We start from the raw sequence: 13156 nt of genomic DNA on the forward strand, positions 1-13156 counted from the left end.
GGAGTGAGCTTGTAAAAATAAACAGGCTCTTTTATTTGGAATGCACACAGGTCAGAAACCGACGGCAAATGACAACCCCAACCAGGCAACCGCTCTCTTATATACAGCTCAGGCAGATCTGGATGGGAACAATCACTGGCCCATTGGACAGATAGCAATCATGATTCCATTTTTTTTAGGTATTTTTTATTGTCAAAGTTCTTCACAGATAAGAGCCCCAAATATTTGATGTACTATAAAGTGCTGTATGATGCCAAGCAATACTATTTTATTTACACATGAACCAAATCATTTAGCTATGCAGGCTATTGTTAATCAAGCAAAAACTAAATCCAAGACAGAGTCGAGGGAGACACAGTTCTCTCAAAGTACACCTGATGTGCCCTGCAGTTATGGCTATAATAACAAGTGTTTTCATCTTGCTATTTTTCAGGTCCTGGGTTTAAAAAAATAAAAAGGGCCATACGGCTCAAAAAACAGGTTGTTGTCACTGGGGATCCTTTGTGTTGTTTATTGCAGGATAACAGGTTTTAGATTCACCTTAACAAGTTTGCAAAATCAATTAGTAACTTACAGATGTAAATGTACTCTGTGTAATTAGGTTGGGAGTGGAGGAATAATAAGAAATTATTAAATGTACTTAACACTTTTGGCATTCGGTAGTAAACCCCTTTTAAGTAACTAAAGCTAACAAAAGAAATCTACAATCTGTCGTGCACTTTCATTAATTAAAGGTCTCAAATGTGCAGTTTTGAAAGAAACACAAATGTAATTTCATGTTATTACATGGCATCTGCACAAGGTAAAATAAAATGTTCAGTTTACAGTGTGTTACGTACTGGCTGCAAAGCATGTCAGTCATTAGCTGGTTGGTTACTGTGATGGGGTACCCCTGCCCCTGGGTGTATTTTTGGTTTATTTTGTATAGTTTGGGTTATGTATCACAGTGGTGTTAATGTACATTGGTACGTGAGCACAGGGATGTGGGTTTGTGTGTGTGTGGAATAGTGGTGACAGGGAGGCAGTTGAAATCCTCCCTGTAAAAACACGTGGGAATGTGGCTGGAGCCAGGAATTGAATAAGTGATGAAATGATTAATTAAGGCTCCAGTCACAGGTGTATAAATAGGGTGATCATGGGTGAGAAAGGGGTTAGTGTTTTCGGAGAGTCGGGAGGTAAAGCGAAGGAAAGCTTAAAAAAAGTAATAATAATTGCTACGCATGCTAGTTTAACACCAGCACCATACTTTGTTTGTTCCATGTCTGTTTTGGCCACGGTGCCGTTTTGTTTTGGAGTTCAGTGTTTGTTCCGATTTTGTATAAACCTTTTATTTTTAATTAATAAAGAAACACGCGCATTCGCGTCTCGCACCACAGTACTGGCCTTTGTTGTTGGTTATTTCTTCCGGGTCTGATATCATCCACACAAGCCATCGTGTGACAATTACTGACAGGAAAGATGGCCCTGAAGGTATGGAAACGATGTCACTCTCCAGGTGAAATTATCTAGAAAGCTCAATGCAGTCTAAAAGCAACCAGATACAATTCCAGATGTCATGTTTAATGCTGCAAACTTACTGCCATGTTTCACACTAATAACCTAAATAGGTCGCAATTTAATGATATACTGCACAATCCAGTGATCTTTCACCTAAGGATGCAAGTTTGAATGGTAGTTCAGGTTACAACAGATCACGGATCAGTCCTTTTAAGGAATATTTCCCAAATAATAATACAACCATAAAGCTTGACTTTATTAGCAACCTTTGTTTAAAAAAGGACCAGTGTAAATTCTACCAGAAAACAGAGACAATTACAGATAAGTGCCTTGTTAAATAATGTATGGTAGTAATTTCTGTTAATTATTGCCCAGTAAAATAAGACATGACCTTTGTAATATGAACTGCGGCCTGTGTATCACATTTATAAATGTGGCCTTTGTAATGACAATCTTTGTCATCTCCCTGTGCAAAGGTTCTGGTCGACACAGCTCGCTCACTACACAGGATCTTGAAAAACGTAATTTAAAATTTCAAGAAGCCTAAGCGATCCTGTCTGAAATATAATAGAACAGCAGTCCCTCCCGGATTACGTGATTCTGTTATCGCAGAAATCAATACAGATTTCACACAAGGGTGCAGAACCATTTTCCTCTCTGAAATACAGGCATGTTCATTTGAGTTAGTTTATTTTGGTACACAGCAGCACCCGTTAACAAACAGCTTCTGCCTAAACTACGAATGAATCGATCTAACTGAAAAAGACAGTGCTGAACAGTACGCCAATACCCTCCTTGAAGACAGTGGGAAACTATTCTCCACACAATAGTACTATGTTTCCACGAAAACACAGCCTATTGAGAGTTGTATGTGTATACAGTATGTTTAATATTCGTATTATACCACTCATGTGGCTAAATGTAGGGTTATTTTTATGTTTTCTGCATTGTTACATACTGATACATTCCAAATATTGTATAAGTTCTATTTACATACATTGATTTTCACAAACAGCAATTATTGTAAGACATATAGAAATATGCATTTGAAAAGTTTGCTTTGGGACACAGTCAGTCGTCCCTCGCCTCAGTATACAGCTTATTTATCTTGTCCCAGTCCTTCCAGTTCCTTGTCTCTCGAACCAAGTGAAGGAAAAGATTGCAATTCTCTGTCCCCTTTATGCTAATGACCCCTTGGTAAACAAGTGCAGCTGTCTCTACTATCTGCAGCTGCTACGTCGTTTCCCTTCCGGGTCAATACGTTCCTGCAACAGAGTCTCGCCTTCTTCCAGACTGACCGACTTCCTGGCAATGGAAAGAACTTTGCAGTAATTCCAAACACTGCTTTTCTGTCATGCGTCTTCTGCGATCTATTTTCAATGTGTATTGGGGTAACAATGAATTTCTTCGAAAAACGAGTGACTTATATAGTAACCAGAGTGAATCTAAAACATAGAGGAGAAAAATAGTGGCTCACATAGGTGATAGACTATCACGCAGACAGTCAGCTGGGCGCCATGAGCTGTCAAGGCTGATTGATGGGCTATCAAAAGGCTGATTGAAATAATAAAAATGTCATAAGACCGCTCAATTGAGAAATGCAGACTGATATACTCAAACATCAATACATGGCGGCAAGTCCCAACTGATAAATACAAATAATATGGCAACATTTCATTGTTATAATATGTTTTATATGTAGCAGTCAATTTGACCTATAGGTATGATGGTATTTTAGTGATTCTTTCTTTGTCAGGGTAATTAATGCATATATTTAGGAAAAGTCAGGAAAGCACAGCCCCGTATCTTAAACACACGCACCACAATTTAAATTTAAATTAAAAAAAAAAAAGTCAAAATGACCGCCTTGGTCGTACTAGTGTTAAATGCTCGATCTTTAACCCACTTTTTAAAATACATTATTTGCTTAGGATTTAACTTGATCTAACATTTTGTCTCCTGCAGGGTCTGGCTTTATTTACTGCTCTGTGGGATAACAAACATGTGATCATGTACAGTAGGTTCACCGTTCATGCCCAACAGAGCTGAACATTGTGATATTCAGGGTTCATTGAAGTGCAGCATTTAAGTTTTGGATGATATCATGTGGAGATGAAAGGTTCTAAAGGTGCCATATTAATTATGGTGCTGTCGCTATATCTTTATAGCGCCTTTAATAAAGTACCGAATAACAAAATAAACAACAACTTTGTTAAAGATGTTTTTTTTTGTTGCTTTATGGAGCATTAGCATTAAATTATTGCACACATTTGTCATAGTTTTTGTTATGTGGTGCTTTTAAAAAAGCTGCTATAAGGATAGATAAAATCTAAATGTAATTGTAGTGCCATTTTTGTCATAATTTGCAGTTTTTGTTTATTTTTCCACATTGAGACAATTATTACACAGTTCTTTATCTGAGCTGATTTATTTTTGTTAAAAGCACAACCATTAATAGACCTCTCATATAAATATAGCTTGGTTGACTAAATGATTACATTTGACCCCTGTGGGTCTTCATACATTTCATAACACATAATGATTGTTTACCATAAACCAAAGTGTTTGATGATAACTACCATTTTTGCCAAAATGTAATATGTCCTTTAATTTTTTAAACATCAGCCCACCACGTTACAACAGAAAGTTGAGCTGGCTGAGGCCTTTCTGGATGCAACCCCGACAGGCCAGATGAAGACTATCAGCCCACCTGGACCTGACCATGAGAGCCCAGGCACCAGCCCGCAGACCCTGATGATACCGGACACAGGTAAACCCCAGTTGGGGGCCCGTTCCTCACAGACTATGAGGAGGTAGTCTACCCCTATGTGGGTTAAAACAAACAGCCAGGACCCCCCATTTTCTGAGCAGCAGGACAGACCTACTGTATGTGATGTTCCCTCTGCTTTAGATGTGGAGAGATCGGTCACATCAGCCCAGAGCGCAACCACATGGACTGTGATGTCACCTCTCCAGCCCAGCTCACCGGTAAGACCCAGGGGAAACAGTGGACGGGGTCCTGTTTGATCTCAGTAAAAGTAGGCAAAAGGAAGACCCACGCTTTAGTGAATTCTGGGTATCGGCAGACACTCATTCGGACTGCTCTGTTAGCTGGTACTCAGTTGTACCCACAGAGTATCCAACTACACGAGTTAGGTTACAAATCTACAACAAAATGGCCTAAGTAGCTGTGGCCATAGCCGACCGTCTGCCACACCCCATCATCCTAGGACGAGACTGGCCCCACATCTCCAAACTGTTGCAGAGAAGGGAGGAGGCATTTTTCGGTCTGTGCCAGGATGATGTGCCACTTATAGGGGAAAGGATTGGAAACATTTTTCCCTTTAGTTCTACTTTTGTTGTTCCTCACTTTTGCACTTGAAAAAGTAAAAAAGAGCGCAAGGCTGCTAAGTTTGAGGGCACTTTGGATCAAATAGGTAAAGTTGTTGATGTCTTAATCTCCAAACGTTTTTTAATTAAAGGGGGTGGGAGTGTAAACTGAATCACCTGAGCCAGGAACGGCCCCAACTGGTAATGACCAAATGACCAAAGTACGACCCAGTCGAAAGACATTTGGGGTTCTGATATTAATTAGGCTCTAGAGCAACAAAACGATGGCAACTTGAAATATGCATGGGGAAACGCAGTATCTGTTGACAGGAAACTAGTGGATAGTACTCGACCTGTGACATATACTAACATTCTGGTCGAGCGATCCTTGTTGTATCGTGTAGCCAAATTACCGGGACCAGGACAAATAGTGCAGCAATTGTTAGTACCGAGAAGGTTCCGATTGGAGCTACTGTGGTTGGTGCATAGCATTCCGGTCGCAGGACATCTGGGGAGAGACAAGACCTGGGAATGCTTGACTACCCGATTCTATTGGCCCCGGAGTATACCAGGATGTGCGTAATTATTGGTGGCTCTGCAGCGGATGCCCCCGTCTCCATTGATTCCACTCCCTGTTATTATGACTTCCTTTGAGCGGATTGGCATGAACATTGTAGGCCCTCTAGGGCAGTGGTTTTCAAAGTACGGGTCACCACCCAGTACTGGGTCGCAGAAAAGAAGTCACTGGGTCACGCTTGCAACTTATGAATGTCATGATTTTTTTTTTTTCATATTCTTTTTTTGTTTTTAGTTAGAAGTATCTTGAATTTTCTTTTTTGTGTTTTAAAACACATTCTGATAATTTAAATACCTGACACATTGAAAGTTATCACCCCCTACGTTTTTACTGAGAGAACATTACACTTCCCAGAATTCTCTGCTGGTGTGTTTACACTGCCTTAACACTAGACCCGCATTCAGGGAAACATACTTCAAAGTAGCCCCCTGTAACAGGGGGAGATCTGTGCTGACTCTTCTGGTGTGTTCATAGTGCTGCAGGTAGAGGGCATCAGCCTTGCAATATCCGCCGGTCAGTCATGGCAGTGACACAGAGAGGTGGGAGAGAGGGTGTGTGGGCTTTCCCTCTCCCTGAGTGGCTGAGAGGCAGGCAGGTGGGCTTGCTGGCCCTATAAATCACGTTCTGTTGTTCCCTCAGGTCGGCCCCTATAAGACGACATAACGAGCCAGCGGGAGCTCTGCTCCAGGACCGAGCACGGCTGGTAAAAGAAAAAGAAAAAGAAAACGAAAAGAAACCCAAAGAGAAGAAAAAAATTGGTAGCAGGGAAACTTTGGGCAGACCCCATAAAGTACATAAAAGCAGGCTGAGGGAGCCGAGAAGTGTAGGACGGGGATCCGGGCCGTGCCTTTTGTTATTATTATTATTATTATTATTATTATTATTATTATTTGAGAGCACTTGCGAGTGCGTCAGCGGGACTGTTTACCTGTGGGTATTTCCGTGGTCTTGTCTGCCTTCGCTGGTATTCAGGCTACGGACAACAGCGCCCTCTGCGGGCTAAAACACGCACTTGAAAAAAAATAATAAATAAATAAAACTGGGCACCTGTGCAGTGTTTCAAGTACACCCTTCTGTCTCCCGTGTCAGTGAATACCCACACCCTTCCACACCACCATATTAGCACAATCCACACAGTTGTAACACTTATCAACTTGTCGTGTGCATTTACCACATTTACCACACTATTGCATTTAGTTACCTGGCATAGTTTTCTGTTGTGTGTGTCACTTGGTGTGCACTGTATCCAGGTTGAGCTGCGTTTCCCTGCCACTTTGCAGTTTTCTGATCATAATGTTTCTGCCAAAGCTTCGTGGCTAGCATCATAAGAGATCTCTCCAATTGATATTTTCCCCGGTGCATTCCTTGTACAAAACAAAGGAATTGATGGCTGCCATGTCCAGTACATTGTAAAATACAGCGACTGGACACCGGTGGTTGCTTTGACTGAGTACCAAGTTTTGCGCAGATGGTGGAAACTCATTTTGTTTACTGTTCCAACCAGGCTGCTTTTTTTTTCTGCAACTGTTTTGCTAATTAAAGTGAAATAAAAAAAGAGTGTCCTAAGTACAGTTACATCAGCCTAAGTACCACATTATCACCCAGTCTCTGACCAGCTGGGCGAGTTTCATCTTTGCACAGGTAGAGGTAGGGTTCGCTGCCAGCCAAAACTTGATCCCAAATTTGACAGGTTTGTTTCACATGTATTATGTCCAGCGACACCTTGCTTTTGTCAGAAACAGCTGCTTGTCCATGTAATGTTTTATGTTTAGCTTGAAATTTTTTATGTTTAGCTCCAAATTTCTGATGCCAAGGCAAATATATTTGTAGTTGTTCTCAGATCAAAATGCAACAATCTCAAGATTTCTCATAAAATTCTTGTAATAGTAATATTATAAGACAGCAGACTATATATGCTCACATAGAGAGCCAGATGGCAGTTCTCCAAGGAATTGATAGAATTACAATAGATATTTGGATAACACACATCTAGACTTCAAGAGCAATATTCTATTCAAATACATACTGCTGTAAACTCAATGGCGGTAGAGACAGCAAACTGGCTTGTATACATATAGAAAATAGCGTATTGTAGGTTATATTAACAATAAAAGCATGTATTGTAATAAGCCGTCAAAATGACGGCTTTCAGTGGTTCTAGGTAGAAGTGCTTATAACGTTTTTATTTTTGTGACTCTGACTTTCAAACGCAGTCAGTATATTTAATACATGTATTTAGGAAAAGTCAAGAACAGACAACCACAGATCTTTAAAACACGCAGAGTAATTTAAATTTTAAAAGTGAAAACCGTCAAAATGACTGCCTTGGCAGTTGTAGCGTTAATTGCCATTTTGAAAGTGTTCACTGCAACGACACCATTCAGCTCTGCCAGTTGTCAATTTATCATCAGTACTTAACGGCCACTTGAGTTTGGAAGCTTAATTCCTTAACCTTTCTTCTTGAAAAATTGATAGTTTTGTAGAAGACACAGCCATGGAAACCTTCTATATCTGAAAATCGAAAGTTTGAAAGCCTGCCCAGCTGTCTGCCAGGGGAATCTCGTCTGAACCACCTGCTAAGAAAATGAAGTTGTGAACGCAGCAGAGCAGTGATTCTTTTTTAAAATATGGTTTCATAAATTGTACTAAAGCAAACCAAGATACAAAACCCCAGTGTGTTAGTTGCAGCGAGATTCTTGCAAATGAAAGTTTAAAGCCATCAAAGTTAAAAAGAGATTTAGAAAAGAAGCATGGGGAACTAGCAAATATGCCTCTTGAATATTTCCAAAGGAAGTAACAGGAATTAAAGTTATCAGCTTGTGTTCTCAGTCGGTCAACTACTTTGAATGATAAGGTGCTACTAGCATCATATTTGGTTGCACACCGGAAATGGCCCATACAGTTGCCAAAAATCTAATTCTTCCAGCAGCTATGGCTATGGTTGGTTCAATTTGTGATGAGAAGACTGCTGAAAAATTGAAAAGTAGTCCTCTCAGTGGTAACACAATTTCTTGGAGAATATGTGACATTGCGGTGCATTTGGGAGACCAGCTTATTACTCGTTTGCAGTCAGCTGGTAACTTTGCTATCCAACTTGACGAGTCTACTGATATTTCAAACAGTGTTAGTTTATGTTGAATATGTATGGCAAGATGACTTCATGGAAGATGTGCTGTATTATTTGATTTTACCAACCACTACAACAGTAGAAAATATATTTGACGCACTGTGGCAAAGTGGTAATTAGTAGCAGGTGTATAGCAGGTGCAGTGTGGATGCAGTAATTCCAAATAACAAACAGACAACAAAGTACGGGTGAAATGAGGGTTTTAATGATTTTGAAATCCAATTGTCTGATGACCAGCCAGAAAACAATGATGAGCTGGCAATACACAGCAATGTGTATTGCACAGTAATGAAAAAGGGTTGCAGTCCCGCAAACAATAAACACGGTACAAAACACACACAATTAGACACACACGATCACAGGTCCAAAGTGAGTGCTCTCAGTGCTTGTGGTGAAGTACAATATATTACGTGCTATTGGTGAAAAACAAGTGCTGTGGTGATCCGGCTTTGTGCTGACCCCTGACGACAGCTCCGGATTTGTTTAGATGTTTAGTGCTATTTAACCAAACAAACACAGACAGTCACTAAACAGAAAACACCAACAAAACACTCACAAACTCTTTATTTAATTTTGGGGATATCTCCCGGTCCTTCCAGTCTCCTCGTATCTGAAACCCAAGTGAAGGAAAAGATTTACAATTCTCCGGCCCCTTTTAATCGTTTATGCATGACCCCTTGGTAAACGATTACAGCTTGCAGCTGCTACCTCGTTTACCTTACAGGTCAATACGTTCCCGCATCGGAGTCTAGTCTTTTTCCAGGCTGACTGACCACCCGACCCAGGGAATAAACTGTCAGAACAACCTGTCCAAAGCCTTTCCCTTTCGCTACTTAGTACCCTCACAGGTCGAGATTTACAACCAGAACTCATTATATTTCCGTCACACGCACTGAATGAGTGCATAGTTGGCAAATACAAATTGGATTGGGCTAATTGCAAAGGAATTACAAGTGATGGTGCAGCAAATATGACAGGCAGGCAGAGGAGAGTTGTGAAAAGACTATCTGAGGCAGCTGGTGGCGATGTTGTTTGAAATCACTGTTTCATTCACTGTGAATCTTTGGCGTCCAAGGTTATTTCCCCTGATCTTATACTGAAGTGAAAAATGTTAACTTCATTAAAGCAAGCTCTCTGAACAGCAGGCTTTTTAAAGTTTTTTTGCTCGGAAATTGGTGCAGAGCATACTCATTTACTGTTTCACACTGAAGTAAGGTGACTCAGGGATGAGATTCAAATTTTTCTAGTTGAGTCTAATTTGGCAAATCTGTTTGATGATAGTTGGTTGTTAAAGTTGTGGTATCTAGCCGACATCTTTTCAATTATAAACAAATGGAATCTAAAGTCACAAGTGGCAATGATTTGTTTCAACACCGTCAACAGATATAAGCATTCCAAAAGTCATTATCATTGTGGCAAGCACGACTGAAAAGTAAATCGCCCGAGCTAATGTTCCCAACATTATTACAACACACTGAGGAGAACAATACCAGTGAAGAAAACATGAGCGAAATGAAAACTGTCATACAATCACATTTCGCTGCTGTCAGACAATTTGAGTTGCTACTTCCCTGCACAAGGTTTTGAAAATTTGAAGGAAAAGCGCTGGGTGAAAGATCCTTTTGTTTTCGAAAGTCCTGACTGGATAATGGCGCTAAACTTGATGCCTGAGCAAGAAAGTGAGTTGCTACATCTTACCCGTAATAACACACTGAAAACATGCCACAAGTCTTTAAGTTTGGTGTCCCTAAAACCCCCGTCTTCACTTGTACAAGGTGCGAGCACTTTTTTGAGTGAAAGGTGTATGCGGCAGAGATGTATGGCTCTTTGATAGAAACAGCTTAATTTATTTGAAGTCTTCCCACTGATGATGGGAATGAGAATGTAGAGATGGGAGTCCAGCTAACAATGTTTAAGTTTTTTGCAGGGATCAGGCTTTTACAGACAGTTACCGCTATTGAAAGCAGGCTGATCTTTGGGATACAAATTTAACATTTGTGAAACTGCAACAAATATTGTAATGACTGTAATGTGTTTTAAAGAATTTAAAACCAGCAGAAATACTAAACAAATGGTTAAAACACACTGTAAAATGTTATAATGTACTCTGTATTAGTCTATGAAAATATTGTAGGATTCTATATTCCTGTTTATTCTAGTATAACAGTGAATATGTAAGGTCTGAAAAGAGAACTTGTATCAAAAGGACAGGCCGACCTGCTGAAAGTTCCAATCCTCCCTTATCAGGCAAAAGCATCTTTTTTAATTAGACTCAGAACCTCAAACATTCTGATCCAGCAAGAACAGAATGGCAAACTCTAATGGAGCACAGTTAATCTGCCAAAAACAATTGAACTAAAATAGGTTTGTGGTTCTACTATAGTAAGAAAACTGTGCGATTTAAAAAATAAGAAACTTAATATAATAACTTAAGTAAATGCATGAGGATGTTAGTCTGGATCAAAGCATAACTGTCCTAAGTTTTAATATTCAAGGTTGCATTTGCTGCCAAGCAGGTGCCTAATTAAAATGAATCTCTTGCCTTCTGTGTATATCAATTACAATTTATAAAAAACTTCTATATTGAAGTATCTGAATTAGAAATACATGTTATAAAATCATTTAAAGTTAAACTGTTATACAAATAAAATTATTATTGTTGAAAGAACATATTATAGTTAAAAATAAGAGTTCAGTACTAACTGTAGTGAATTAGGTATACAATTTATTTAAATATAAATTAGTCTCTAGTCGCCCACTCAGGGACGTAAAAATGTAATAAATAAGATATACCTTATTTAAGAACATAACACAAGAAAGTTTACAAAACGAGAGGAGGCCATTCAGCCCATCTTGCTCATTTGGTTGTTAGTAGCTTATTGATCCCAGAATCTCATCAAGCAGCTTCTTGAGGGATCCCAGGGTGTCAGCTTCAACAACATTACTGAGGAGTTGGTTCCAGACCCTCACAATTCTCTGTGTGAAAAAAGTGCCTCCTATTTTCTGTTCTGAATGCCCCTTTATCTAATCTCCATTTGTAACCCCTGGTCCTTGTTTCTTTTTTCAGGTCAAAAAAGTCCCCTGGGTCGACATTGTCAATACCTTTTAGAATTGTGAGTGCTTGAATCAGATCGCTGCATAGTCTTCTTTGTTCAAGACTGAATAGATTCAATTATTTTAGCCTGTCTGCTTAAGACATGCCTTTTAAACCCGGAATAAGTCTGGTCGCTCTTCTTTGCACTCTTTCTAGAGCAGCAATATCCTTTTTGTAGGGAGGGAACCAGAACTGAACACAATATTCTAGATGAGGTCTTACAAATGCATTGTAAAGTTTTAACATTACTTCCTTTGATTTAAATTCAACACTTTTTACAATATATCTGTGCATCCCGTTGGCCTTTCTGGGGAGATACCTTGACGTTGAAACTGATCCGTCTTGGAGGTACGCAGCCGAATGATGAAGTAAGCATCTGAAATAGAAGAAAGGTCACAGAAACAAATACCCGCCACGGTTGAAAATGAATAAAGTGCCTTGATGAAGTTGGTTGGTTTGGAGGAGCTGAGCCAGATAAAGAAGCATGAATCCGGGAACAGGAAGAGGTCGCAGGAATGGATGCCTGAAGCAGGGAAGCTGGAATGTGACGGTGGATTCTGAGCATCTCAGAAAGCCGATAAGTGCGTGGCTTCATGACCAGGTCCTGGGGTGGGAGAGTTGAAATTGAAGAGTGTCAGTTGATATAGGTAGGCAAAAGGTTGAGGCAGGAGGGGAACTCCCAAGAATCTCTCAGAATGACAACAAACTGGACAGATGGATAGAAAAGTTGGAGTGTGCGAGCTACGCAGCGATAACAAAATGGCTTAAAATATGTAAAACTTGTGGTATTATACTGCCATCTAGAGTTTATAATTGGAATTAAACCATTGGCTTGACTGAAGCAGGGTAGAATATATGTAGAACAACATTTGTTTATTCCTTTAGATTTGAATAATAAATATTCGATACATGTTTTAGCACAGTTAGTCATGTATATGAGCAAGTTAACGCAGTATTTAGATGTCACAATTCGGCGAGTTGAGCCCCCACCAGTTGTGAAAGCGCAGCAACAGGAAGCCAGAAGATTGCAGTACTAAGGCACAGAGCACGTAGTGCCTGATGAAGCTGCCTGGTCACCATGGCAACTTACCACTCCCCGCAGTCACACAATGAGGGCGTTGCCGTGGTAACCATGGTCTGTGAGGTGCCGGTGGAAAAGTTGCAGTACTGCAGAGTCGCTGCAGCATGTTGTGACCAGGTAAAATCACGAGCCGCCACTGGTTGAAGTTGAGTTTGTAATGGGCTGGATAAGCCTTTAAAACATTAAACGTAGCTTATGGAGGTCCAGGGCAGGATATTCTGATGGAACGGTAAATTGTGCTGGCTCTGTGGGAGCGAGGAAGGGAAAACTTCGTGGTAGATTTAAATAGAGCTAAAGTAAGGCCGTCACTGACAACGGGAATGTCGATGTGTTGTCGAAGGAGCTTTGAGAGTTTAGTCTTTCTGATAAAGTCGCGGACAAGTTAATAACGCTGTGCTTTGGACGGCGTTGTTGCTGTGGTGGAGACTGGATGGAGCAGGAAAAACTAAC

This window comes from Acipenser ruthenus, chromosome 4 (assembly GCF_902713425.1).
Source record: "Acipenser ruthenus chromosome 4, fAciRut3.2 maternal haplotype, whole genome shotgun sequence".
Classification (NCBI taxonomy): domain Eukaryota; kingdom Metazoa; phylum Chordata; class Actinopteri; order Acipenseriformes; family Acipenseridae; genus Acipenser; species Acipenser ruthenus.